Source organism: Oreochromis aureus, linkage group 4, assembly GCF_013358895.1.
Source record: "Oreochromis aureus strain Israel breed Guangdong linkage group 4, ZZ_aureus, whole genome shotgun sequence".
Lineage (NCBI taxonomy): Eukaryota > Metazoa > Chordata > Actinopteri > Cichliformes > Cichlidae > Oreochromis > Oreochromis aureus.
In genome coordinates this window covers 204,787-219,230 of record NC_052945.1, presented here as the reverse complement: position 1 = coordinate 219,230, position 14,444 = coordinate 204,787, and positions in this window count along the sequence as shown.

Genomic DNA, 14,444 nt, shown 5'->3' with positions numbered 1-14,444 from the left:
ACTTTATTTATTACAGACAGAATTAGTCCATGTCATGTTCCAGTGTTTATAAAATCTTTACGTATTGTGTCACCACTATTGAATTTCTTGACTCATTCAAACGGCACATAGTTCCTCAGTAAGACAGGAGAAGTTGGAACATTAGTTGAAACTGAACAGCAGCCACTAATCAACTACCTACAGTTTGGTGAGGGAACTGAGGCATGAGTGACATAAAGGAAATGCTGTAGTTGACGTCAGACATCGGAGATGTGGTGGAAAAAAATGAATGGTAGCTCAGAATAAACAAACTTTTTTCAAGCTTTAATTAATTAATTTTAAGAATCCACTTTGTTTTCCTCTCCTCCTCTTCGATTAACATCTAACTTATTCATGAATTAATTAATTCGATGTGATGTCATAATAGATAAATCAGCATTAATCTCTGTAGCATAACAGTGTTAATTACAATGCTCTCTTTTAGTTAAAATATGTAAATCAAAAGTCAAAGTAAATGAAATTATTGATAAAAAAAACTCAGTTCTTAGATTCTTACACTGTTGTGACACTTACATATAGGGCCTTGGGAGTGGGCATACTGCACGGCATCCATAGGACAGTCTGTTTATTCAGCATCACCTCTGGTGCCCACCTCTCAGTTTTAATTACATGCGACATTGAGGGTTCTCAGGAGGGGTCGTGCTGACACCTGCTGCTTCCTGGCAGAAAGCACTGCACCCCTCTCATGTGTTAAATACACTTTAGAACAACACGCCGTAACACCACATGTGTGTGGGCAGAGAGAGGTATGGGGTCTTCATATCCCCGTTCTCTGCTCGCCATCGGGGCGGGGGGCTGGGAGGAGGAGTTGGGCATCTGGTCGGGATCTGGGATGCTGGGCTTCCCTGGTGCTGCTGTGGGACCGGGAGCACTGTGTTTGTCTCCACCCCAGAGCAAAGGGCAAGGTCTCCTGGGTCTAGGGGCAGATTGCCCCTCTGGGGGTGATGGTACCTGGAACTGGGGTATAGAGTATGTATGGGGAGTGTGAGTGTGTGTACAGTGTTCATTTCTGTGTGTCTCCATGTTGGGCGAGTGCTGAGTATTTGTATATGTGTGCATGAGGGTGGGAATGCATGCTTGTGTCTGTGTGTGCCTGTTTGTGTATGTTTATGTGTCAGGTCGGGTCTTAGACTCCACCTCTTTACATCTCAGGTCCCCCCTAGGTGTGGGGACCTAAATCCCCCCAACATGCTCCCTGCCAGTGGCTGGTGCCCCTACCCACCGGTGCCCGGGGCTGGGCGCTTGGGTGTGTAGTGGCTCACTCCTGGTGGATGCTTGCCGGGACCTGGCCCCCCTGGCTTTGTTGTGCATCATTAGTATTGTGCTGCTCCGTAACATTCAGTATTTATTATTTCCTGTTACTCATGCTGATGTTGGTTGTTGCCGTAGTTTCCCTGCTCTGTTCTTTGTTTTAGCAGGTGATGAAGCAGTTTTTCAGTGACAAAAATCTACATGCCGCCAATTGAGATATGCCAAACTGTGTTTAACTGTTCTGTAACAGTGACAATAAAGATCGATTCTATTCTATCAAGTGTACCAGTACAGCAAAAGTCGTAATGATCCACTTGGTAAAATAAATCTGTACAGTGCTCGACAGGTATTTGACGTGCAGACGTCCGTAGTCATCCTCACTCACTCACATTCAAAATTATTTTGTTTTATGTTTAGTCTTTATGATTAAACATTTCACCCGAAACACAGGCTTACAGTAAGTTCAGGAATACTAACTCGTCACAGAGTTAAAGAGCTTTGGTGTCGCACACCCCACCATATGACTTTGGTATAACATATTGCAATATGCAGAGTAACATATATTGTTAATTATTATCTTTAAAGTGCAAATTACATCATCAAGGTGAAACTTTGTCAGTTTGTGTTTCAGGAAGATAAAGTTATCTAACTTCAGTTATTTTGTTGCCAAGCATGCAAACACTGCAGCCTGATTGTTAGGTTTATATTGTTGGATTGTCATTTATGCTTAGAAATATATACTCATATATGCTTAGAGTTTTATAATCGATTGCATATTGATAGGATGTCTGATCCTTAGCAGTCTGCAAAGACTCTCTGTGCCTCCCGGAGCACTCTGGTATGCACACACATCCTAAGGTCATGAGAAAGGTCGTGCCTTCTCTTACTGATTTATGGTATAGGAGGACACCTACTCTGTATCTTTTTAAGTATAAGAGCCCTTTGTTTAGGTGGACCGCTGGACTCCTGGCACCAGCTTTGGGGAGTCGTTCACAGGGTCACATCTTGACACACACACACGCACACACACAGACAGTACTCTTTGTTCACATGTATGCCTATGTAAGATGTCATATGTTAATGAACCTATGCATATTCATTTAACCTCAATAAAAGAGCAGTGCTACGGGGGAGCTGACTGAGAGTGACTGGGGTTCGAGCTGAAGGAATGGCACTCGTCACAGTTCTCTCCCTCGTCCACGAGCAACACAAAGAACTTTGGTGACTTGCGTCTTGCTTTTGCTGTTGTAGTAGAATTGTCTTGGTGTTCCAGCAGTAGGCCTGTGCTAAACACACCTATCACTGATATAAATGATGCTAAAGTCAGTCTGCTATCAGTCAGCAATCGACTGGGTCAAGCTGGCATCTCAGGAAGTCTGTTATTGATAAGGCTGTCCTGTTTCTGCTGGTGTAAGTGAGCGATGTGTCGAGCTGAGCGTGTCCAGTATTGGAAGCTTTTTTCGTTTTATTGGATGTTAGTTTGCTAACGTCCAGGAGACGAGCCCTTTTGTTTGTAGTTTTCCAAAGCTATTTTCATTTATTTAATAAAATATACATATTTGTCCTGTATCAATACAATATGGCCACGAAAAATATCATGCTGCCTTTATTTTTCCCACAGCCCTGTCAGAAACAGAGTGCATTTATGATTTATTTACATCTACATGTGTGAAGATCTGAAGCAGGAAAACCTTCCTGTTTGTGATGTGTACTGAGTGCAGTTTTTAACTGCCCCGCATGAACATCACAGACACCACTGTCAGTCAGAACTATCATTCTGCCTGTTGTTATGCAGTCCTGTGTTGACTGTTTGTAGCACCGTGGTGTTGGAGGAACGCTGTCATTCCCACCGTATGCTGTACCACTGCACACGGTGGGAATGACAGTAAAGCTGCTTGACTTGAAACAGCCTGATGTCTTTACCACTTTTTCCACTTGGTCAGACAGTCATGATGTCAGCACAAGTCATCAACAGCTGAACAACAAAACTGTCTTAAACTTTGTGTTCACTCCAACATGAACCTCCCACCACTGCACGCCATAACTGTTCCTCTTTTATTGCAGGCCTCTCTTGGAAATGAGGTTTGAATCTTAAACAAAGGATTAATAAACGTGTCCCGCAAACATTTTACTCACAAGTTTCAGCATTTTTACTGGATTCATTTACGCTGACAGTAAAAAGCAATGTGAGACCACAGCTTAGGTCTGAAACAGGAAACTAATGCATGATAACATGACCTGAGTCACATCCTGAGAAAATGAAAAATAATACAGTTTAACAGACACATTACTCAGTGAGGCAATAAACGTACCTGATGAAGGCTGGAAAAAGCATCAAACATGTTGTTAAAAGACACAAAGTTTAAAGGCTGAGCTGACTGAAATGGCACGGTCTGTGTCCGTGAACAACCCTTCTACTCTGAGGAGTTTATGTGGATGAGGTTCAGTTGATTCTGCACGGACAGTTTTTCAAGTGTTTAATGTCATTAACGAAGGTGCTGCAGTTTATTTTTGCTGTGAGATGATTTTATTCATCACATTTCTCTGAAAAACATTTAACATGGTTATGAGGACTTCAGAGCAAATGTTAAAGTGTTCAGACAAAGCCGTGACGCACGTGTTTACAGATGCACATAAGATAATAAAATCAGGTCTTATATTGAGCAGAAACAGAAACTGGACCTCATACCGTCCCTGTTTGCTGCAGTTTGGCCTCAGTCCTACAAAATGGTGCATTAGTTACGGTAAGTGAGACGCCACCTGCTGTTGTTTCTCTGTTAACACATACAGTTGCTTTAGCTCCACCCACCAGTCTCCAGGGCGATGCCAGCGAGGCCGTAGCAACAGGTCATTCAGGAAAGCAGCAAGACACGCCCCCAAACTAGGCCCCACCCAGAAAACCTGCACAAAAGCAACCAATCAGATCTGAGTATGAGACCATGGTTTCATCTGCCTCTATAATGACATCTCTCACCTTCTCAACAAAATCCAAGGTGTTATGGATGAGGTGTTCAGAGCAGATTGGGGATTGAAGCCAGAAACTTGGAGATGTTATAGGTGACCGAGTTGATCATATAGACAATCGGTCTCAAAGGTGCACCCTGTTTATGTATCTTCAGTAAACCATTCAAACTTGGTGTAGCTTCCCCTGTGTATAGCCTGTGGTATCTTCTTCCTGTAACCACTACCTGGATCTTGATTCAGAGGCTCATAAGTATTTTTGTCACTGAGCAGTAACAAAATTTTCTCATGTCTTTCTAGTCTTTCTGGGTTAGGAAAACCATGAACCTTTGCATTGCTGAGAAAGGTAAACTTTCGTCCGCAGTTTCATTAACATGTGACATCTTAAACAGGCATGTGTATGAACAAAAAGTACCTGTCTGTGTATACATAGGTGTGTGTGTATGTGTGTAGATGGGTGTATGTGTGTGTGTGGGGGTCAAAATTTGACCCTGTGAAGGCTCCCCAGACCTGCTGGCACCAGGGAGTCTGTCAGGGTCCTGGGTCTGAGCGACCCAGGATCCCTGAGCAGTTATGGACTCGTTATATTATATGTATTTTTGGTGTTGCTGCCCCTTTTCTCTATGCTTGTACATATCAGTGTGTGTGGGTGTGTGTCTGAACACTTGTTTACAGGCGCCTTCAGGCCTGGTGGGTTTGGCCCTGCTAGGGGACTGGCCACACCCGAAGCCACACACCTGCTGCTGATCAGGGCTCATCGGGGGAGCTACTTAGGAGAGTCTTGGAGCTCCCATCGGCGTGGGATCATTGCGTGAGTCTCCACGTTAGTCTTCCAGTTTAGGTGAAGTCAGTGAGTGCATGCCTGCTATTGTGGAGTGTCCTAACAGCTGCTTCTGTTGTTTCCTGCAGAGAGAGCGCGGAAAGCGTAAGAGCAGACACACGGGAGCAGAGAGCACAAGACACGGACTTATTGGAAGGAAGACACGACACGGGAGTCACGGGAGAGCACGGGGATTTACTGTTATTGTTTCATTCACTGTAAATAAACGCACTGTTTATACACAGAGCACCACGCCTGGGTCCTCCTTCCCTACACCCCCCACGGTTTGCCCTGCCAAACCGTGACAGAGTCCAGCAGTTCACCTAAACAAAAGGCTCTTATACCTAAACAAATACAGACTGTTTGCCATACCATATATCAGAAAGAGAAGGTACGACCTCTCTCATGACCTTAGGATGTGTGTGGTATGCCAGAACACTCTGGAAGGCACAGAGAGTCTTTGCAGACTACTAAGGATCAGACATTCTATCACTATACAATCGATTATATACGTCTAAGCATAAATTATTATATGTTTCTAAGTACAAATGACAATCATAAAATATAACCCTAACAGCTTCCACATCTGCAATGTTGTTGTTTCAAATTGCTGATTCCCTGGATGTGATCAGATCCACCTGTGGGATTTGTTTCTGTTTAGTGCCAGAAGGATTGCCATGATTTACCATATTTTCTGCACTATAAGGCACACTTAAAATCCTTTAATTTTCACAAAAATCAACAGTGCGTCTTATGTATGAATTCTGGTTGTGCTTACTGACCTTGAACCGATTTTATGTGGTACACGGTGCGCAGAAATCTGTCAAAAATGTTTTAGTCCGATTTTGGTAAGCTACGAAGCCGCGCCGCTTGATGGATTGTCGGAGCATTACGGCTACCGTAGTCTGGAGCCTCGCGGAGTAATCTGGGTCCTAAACTCCGTCCGCCTCAGGTCCCAAAGTCAAACGAACACTGCAGCATCACTGAGAGTTAAAAACTGTCTAAATTCTTTAATCATTAATAAAATGATCTGTGTGGCTGCTTTACCAGGTGTTAGAAGTTAGCAGGAAGTTAGCTCACTAGTTTCCATCTAAATATAATATAGCAGCATGTTCAGACTGAGTTTCCAAAACAAATTCAAACGTACAGCTCTGCTATTACTTCCAACATAAATGAGGACAGAAATCGCTAGCGCCAGCGACACAGCTATGTTAGCATAACATAAACACAGTGAAGCTGGAGGATGAACGCTAACTTTTTTCCACTCGATAATGGTTAGGGACAAATGCAATCGCATGGCAGGATGCTGTAAACGGACCAAACTTCAGTCAGGAGAACAACTGAGATAATCCATCCACAATACCAGGTTAGTCATTAATATACTGGGAATAGAGCAGCTGCGAGAGAATTCAACATTAATGAATCAATGGTACAGAAGTGGAGGAAGCAAGAAGAATGAGTTGAGTAAAGTTTGACTTATCTGACTGTTTTGTTTTGCTTAATGCACCTTATGGTCCGAAAAATACGGTATACATTGCAGAAACTAAACAACATCTGGTGAAGCAGATGGCACAACACAGAAGAGCTACTTCGTCAGGCCAGGACTCTGCAGTCTATTCACACCTACAGGCCAGTGGATACTCTTTCAATGATGAGGATGTACACATCCTGGACAGGGAGGAATGCTGGTTTGAGTGCTGAGTGAATGCAGGTCAATTCAGCGTTATTTATATAGCACCAAATCACAAGAACTTCAAGGCACTTTATACTGTAAGGTAGACCCTACAATAATACATACAGAGAAAAACCCAGCAATCATATGACCCCCTATGAGCAAGAAGAAACCTCCGGCAGAACCAGGCTCAGGGAGGGGCGGGGCCATCTGCTGCGACCGGTTGGGGTGAGAAAAGGAAGACAGGATAAAGACATGCTGTGGAAGAGAGACCGAGATTAATAACAAGTATGATTCAGTGCAGAGAGGTCTATTAACACATAGTGAGTGAAGAAGAAACACCCAGTGCATCATGGGAATCCCCGGCAGCCTACGTCTATTGCAGCATAACTAAGAGAGGATTCAGGGTCACCTGGTCCAGCCCTAACTATATGCTTTAGCAAAAAGGAAAGTTTGAAGCCTAATCTTGAATTTATATAGCACATTTAAAAACCAGATGTATGCCAAAGTGCTTCACAGAAACCAAATAAGAACAATAATAAATACAAGTAAATAAAATAATAAAATAAAATAAGTACAAATAAAATATACTAGCAGGTGGGAGACATAACAAAGCAAGGATACACCAGGCATAGTAGGCACGAGCCGACTGCAGTAAGCCTGCAGTGCAAGAGGGAAGTGCTCTAATAGGGTGATATGGTACTATAAAGTCAGATAACTTCACCATCGTCACCAAATCTCTCAGCTTCAGCTTGAAATCCAAATGACGGCACTTAACATGAATGTGTGTGTATGTGGACAGGAACAAGTTTATGATTTTGCTCATTTTTACATGTAATCAATTCATTATCACAGACAGGTTGTCTGTCACTGTCAGCTCGACCTGAATTACAGTTAGTAAGTAAAATTCATTAATATAGCACTCTTCACAGATGAAAATTACAAAGTACTTCACAATAAAACCAGAAATATGAATAAAATAAAAATATGAAACAATGAATTATGATTAAAAGCTTGCTTTAGTAGAAATGTCTTCAGCTGCTTTTTAAAAGGGTCCATGAAGTCTGTACAGTGTAAAGACAACAGAAGAGAATTCCACAGAATTCCACAGCCTTAGAATCCCAATCCACACGTGTTTTGAACCCAGACCAACAGTGACCTTTGACATGAAGAGGAGTGCTCAGGATGAAGCAGGAGGTTTCAACAGGTCAGAGATACACTGGAGAGCTTCACCATGTAGAGTCCTAAAACATTTTAAAATGAAACCTCAAATTTACTGGTGACCAATGAAGAGCAGCCAAAACTGGAGTAACGTGAATTTTTATTCCCTGGCTTTTAACTCTGTGGGTAACTGACATTTTTTTTATTAACTTTATTGCTATGTCTGGTTTTTGCTATTTTATTACTATATTTATATTTGTATTGTACAGCACTTTGGTCTACCAGGTGTGTTTTTAAAGTGCTATGTAAAAAAATGATGATGATGATGATGATGATGTGACCTCCTGTTAGTGCCGTACAATCCGAAGGCAATCCAACGCTGATTGGTTGAAACGAGTGAAAAGACCGTTACAGTGATCCAAACAGGAGAAATCAAAGCATGAAGAATCATCTCAGGCTCTGTGACACTAGCAGAGTTTACAGATGTTTCTTAGATGATAAAAATGGTTTGAACCAGCCGTTCGGAGATTCTCAGACAGACTGAACTGTCAGATATGATGCACAGATTTCTGAGACTGATTGAACGGAAACTGATATGATGCTTAATGTCTGAGATCACGTGATCAGTTTCTGTTTTATCTGTGTTTAACTGGCGACAGTTAACCATTAACCATTGTTTGATTTCTGACAGACAATTATTTAAACAAGACAATTTATAAAACTGACACAACAGAATAACTGAATGTGATCAGCATAGAGATGATGAGGAATACTTTATCCGCCTGTCCTGTAGCAATCACAATTACTGTCTGAAGGCCAAGAAAAACGCCCAACAGATTTATTTTCCCAGGAGGATCAGTATGGGTTTTGCTATACTGGTTCTACGTCCACTTGAATGTCGTGCTCATTAGTTTTTTATATATTTTTTTTAAAGTTATTACAATCAGAACGGACAGGACCGGGGACGGGCATGAGAACGAAGAAAAGAGAAACTGGGAAGGGAAGGGAAAGAAAAACAGAGGAGAATAGAGACGACGCTAAAAATCTGATTACCTGCTGGAAAAAACAAGCAAAAAGAAAAGCGTAAATAATGAATACTGAATATTACTGAGTTGGAAAGACCCCGGCAGGTCCAGGAGGCCGACAGATTAAAATACAATAAAGGTTTAGAGAGCCGACCTTCATCATCTGTGACTCCACCACGTCATGTCCCGAGAGACGCAGAGTTCTGATGACGGAGCACAGGCCGGATATAATCCTTATTTTACCTCAGTCACACATAAAATCTAGAGACTGTTTAACAAAGAGATGTCTTAAAAGAAACAACTTATTGACTATGGAACGAACGTTAAGCAGGACCATGATTGTTGATCAACAGCTGACTGCAGCAGCACTTGAATGAAACACCTTTGCACACCTATGGACCTGCTGGGCAGGGCAGGGACTCCACAGCCGGAGAAACCCCGATCAAAGAACAGACATAGCCATCGCCAGAAAAACAGAGAGCGGATGACGGACACGGTGAGTTGTTGCCTCAGCCCACGTCAAAGACGGCAGGGCAATGTTCCCACCAAACGTCAGGAGAGGAACTGGTCGCAGGCGCCGGGAGTCTCCCCACAGCCAAGAAGCTTCTCAGGTTCACCTGGACACCACCGGCCCTCGCTCCTCTTTTCTGTCTTTTGGGGGTGGGAACCCCGCAGGTTGTGCACTTAGATGAGGAGGAAGAAGTTTTTCTGCAGCTGTCCCAACTGAAATGTTTAACAGTGAATCCCGATCATAACCACCAAACAAATCAGCTGACTGCGAGCGGTCCCAGGCCTGACGTTTCCATCGCCTGCTGATGGAGACACACTGATGGTCACCTGCTGTAGCTCAGTGTCTGTCCAACAGAGGGCAGCAGAGGCACTTCACCAGCCTTCAGTTCGTGTTTAAGCAGCAGGACAGAAACCATCTGCTCTTCTGATCAATAATCAATCACACACTGTGTGTGTGTGAGTGTGTGTACTCATGAAGGCCTTTCCTGCCACAGATGCCGTCTGACTGGTTGTCACAATGATTTTGTTCATTTGCACATTAAATAGAAAAAAACACAAATTAACAGTAAACATAAAAATGAAAGCCTCTAATAATAATGACGATGATGATAATAATAATAATAATGATAATAATAATAATAATAATAATAGTAAAAGCAAAGGAAAATGGACTCCAGAATGACAGAGAGGAGATTTGTTTACAGAAGAATAAAAACTGGATCTTTGTTAGTTACATATCTTAGATGAAGAGTCATAACATTGATTTTGGCTTTAGCCATGAGCTTAACTGTCGCAGTGAGACGACCCTTGATTATCAGTGCATGCTGATCAAAGTAAGTGTGACACAATGGGAGCTGGGAGAAACCTGGAGAGCACAGTTTGTTTAAACACAAACACACAGTCACAGTAAAATGAAGAAAACTGTCATTTCTTACAGTACGAGGCGCCTTCAGGCAGCTGTGGCTCTGTTTTCATTCTCACCTGTTTCCTCTGAATGTATTTATTACTGGTGAAGCTTCAGATTGATACATCAGTATTACTCAATAATATTCCTTTTCTGAAACGCTGAGGCAATGTTTAACCATCAATGTGTCAAAAACCATCAAAGAAAGAACCCTGGAGCTTTCACTGGTCGCTCTCACCATCAGAATGAATCAGGACACACACATCCAAATATGTCCTAAATCTGAGCAGTGACAATATCTAAGTGGTAACAGTTACGGACTAAAGCACTCTAGAAGTTTTAACTCTCACGCTTGTTCGAGGTAACGTGACAAAAACACAAATGTAACCCAACAGAAAAGTGGAGCTCTAATTATTAATTCAATTCAATTCAATTCAATTTTATTTATATAGCGCCACTCCGGGTCGGGGGATGAGTTCCTGCCCCAAGTGGAGGAGTTTAAGTATCTCGGGGTCTTGTTCGCGAGTGATGGGAGAAGGGAGCCAGAGATCGACAGACGGATTGGTGCTGCGGCTGCAGTGATGCGGACGCTGCACCGGTCCGTCGTGGTGAAGAGGGAGCTGAGTGTAAAAGCGAAGCTCTCAATTTACCGGTCGATCTACGTCCCGACCCTCACCTATGGCCACGAGCTGTGGGTAGTGACCGAAAGAACGAGATCGCGGATACAAGCGGCAGAAATGAGCTTCCTCCGAAGGGTGGCTGGCCTCTCCCTTAGAGATAGGGTGAGAAGTTCGGCCATCCGGGAGGGGCTCAGAGTAGAGCCGCTGCTCCTCCACATCGAAAGGAGCCAGTTGAGGTGGTTCGGGCATCTGACAAGGATGCCCCTGGGCGCCTCCTGGGTGAGGTGTTCGGGCATGTCCCACGGGAGGAGGCCCCGGGCAGACCCAGGACGCTGGAGAGATTATATCTCGGCTGGCCTGGGAACGCCTTGGTGTTCCCCGGATGAGCTGGAGGAGGTGGCTGGGGAGAGGGAGGTCTGGGCTTCTCTGCTTAGGCTGCTGCCCCCGCGACCCGATCTCGGATAAAGCGGATGAGGATGGATGGATGGATGGATAGCGCCAAATCACAACAAAAGTCGCCTCAAGGCGCTTTATATTGTACAGTAGATCGCACAATAATAAATACAGAGAAAAACCCAACAATCATATGACCCCCTATGAGCAAGCACTTAACTCCCTTTTAACAGGAAGAAACCTCCGGCAGAACCAGGCTCAGGGAGGGGCGGGGCCATCTGCTGCGACCGGGTGGGGTGAGAGAAGGAAAACAGGATAAAGACATGCTGTGGAAGAGAGACAGAGATTAATAACAGATATGATTCGATGCAGAGAGGTCTATTAACACATAGTGAGTGAGAAAGGTGACTGGTGTTAAAAACTCCCAATCCTTTTAATCTTTGGGCTGAAGGAAGGACAATACTCGGTGTATAAATGCTCAATCAACAATACTTTATTTCCATACAATTCAACACTTGAGAGCATAGGAAACCATCATGATGGGGAGACCTGCCTGCAGAGGGTCACAGCAAGTCTAAAAATGGTGACGGGTTACTTAGCTTCTTATAGCCTCTAGTGGGCCCCACCTAGTCATAAAAGCCTAAACATTCACATTCTTTCTCTCTTACGGCGCCTAAGTTATGACCTCGGCTCCTTGTTTCTCTGCTCTCTGTAAAGGTGGGGGTATGGAATGTGGTCTGTCTCTTCTATTATCGGCACAAGGTCCTCTGCACCCAACATTCTCTTCATGATTCAGCAGTATGAAATGTCAAGAAACAGTGTAACACATTCAACAGTGTCGAGTAATACAGGTCAATCCAATAGATCTAATGATTTTCACACTCTTTTAAGTCAGAAGTATAATGCAAACTAAAACTACATACTGATCACACACTCTATATTAAGGGGTATAATATGATCTACAGCAGTATCATAATTCAACTACTTTGATTACATATATAAGGTAACATATGATAACCGAATAATCTCACACTGGAAAGGAAAAACTCAATGCATCATGGGAATCCCCGGCAGCCTACGTCTATTGCAGCATAACTAAGGGAGGATTCAGGGTCACCTGGTCCAGCCCTAACTATATGCTTTAGCAAAAAGGAAAGTTTGAAGCCTAATCTTGAAAGTAGAGATAGTGTCTGTCTCCTGAATCCAAACTGGAAGCTGGTTCCACAGAAGAGGGGCCTGAAAACTGAAGGCTCTGCCTCCCATTCTACTTTTAAATACTCTAGGGACAACAAGTAAGCCTGCAGTGTGAGAGCGAAGTGCTCTAATAGGGTGATATGGTACTACAAGGTCATTAAGATAAGATGGGGCCTGATTATTTAAGACCTTGTATGTGAGGAGCAGGATTTTGAATTCAATTCTGGATTTAACAGGAAGCCAATGAAGGAAGCCAAAACAGGAGAAATCTGCTCTCTCTTTCTAGTCCCTGTCAGGACTCTTGCTGCAGCATTTTGGATCAGCTGAAGGCTTTTCAGCGAGTTTTTAGGACATCCTGATAATAGTGAATTACAGTAGTCCAGCCTGGAAGTAATAAATGCATGAACTAGTTTTTCAGCATCACTCTGAGACAGGATATTTCTAATTTTAGAGATGTTGCGCAAAATGGAAGAAAGCAGTCTTACATATTTGTTTAATATGTGCGTTGAAGGACATGTCCTGGTCAAAAATGACTCCAAAGTTCCTCACAGTGTTACTGGAGGCCAAGGTAATGCCATCCAGAGTAAGAATCTGGTTAGATACCATATTTCTAAGATTTTCAGGGCCGAGTACAATAACCTCAGTTTGATCTGAATTAAGAAGCAGAAAGTTAGCGGCCATCCAGGTCTTTATGTCTTTAAGACATTCCTGCAGTTTAACTAATTGGTGTGTGTTACCTGGCTTCATGGACAGATAGAGCTGGGTGTCATCTGCATAGCAGTGAAAATTTATGCTATGTCTTCTAATGATGCTGCCTAAGGAAGCATGTATAATGTAAACAGAATTGGTCCTAGCACTGAACCCTGTGGAACACCATAACTGACCTTAGTGTGTGAAGAGGACTCTCCATTTACATGTACAAATTGGAGTCTATTAGATAGATATGATACAAACCACTGCAGTGCAGTACCTGTAATACCTACAGCATGTTCTAATCGCTCTAATAGGATATTATGGTCGACAGTATCGAACGCAGCACTGAGGTCTAGCAGGACAAGCACAGAGATGAGTCCACTGTCAGAGGCCATAAGAAGATCATTTGTAACCTTCACTAAAGCTGTTTCTGTGCTGTGATGAGCTCTGAAACCTGACTGAAACTCTTCAAATAAGCCATTCCTCTGCAGATGATCTGTTAGCTGTTTGACAACTACTCTTTCAAGGATGTTTGATATGAAAGGAAGGTTGGAGATTCAGTAAAGAAATGTGTGACAGGATGGTTCATCCTTTACTTTGGAGCTTCACAGTTTTGAGGTTAACAAACAAAAAGATTCCTCTTAACATGGTCAGGTACAAGGATGGGACTGAACATGAATGAAAAAACAGCCAATGTCTACAGAAGGAAGCTGGAGAACTGACCAATCAGCAGCTCATGTTGCTTCTAAATCTGCATGAGCTGCAGAGCTGCTGTGATGTTAGGGGTTTTTTTTGTAGGTCCTCTGATTCTGCTCACCTGCAGGAAATAACCCCCACGCTCACTGTTTATTAATCTTAACAAGCAGCTCAGTAGAGCTCAGAGATTAGCCTCGAGCTAACGAGCAGATCGGTTGTCAGAAGTCATTACAGCTGAAACAGGTCGCTGCTGCACTTTCACATGAACATCCTGTCAGCAGGGCCTGCTGTACCTGTGAGACAGAGGCTCACCTGTCATCTCCGTGAGTCTGCTGTGGCTCTCTGTGCAGCAAAAAAAACCACAGCCGGAGGCTCAGACAGAGCTGAGTCACTAAAGAAATACCTGTCAGAGTCAGGAAATAAACCCAGCTGGCGTGCAGTAAATAGACTGAGCCGGTGAGTCAGTGCTGATGAGTAAACAGAGCGCTGCTGGGACGGCAGGCGA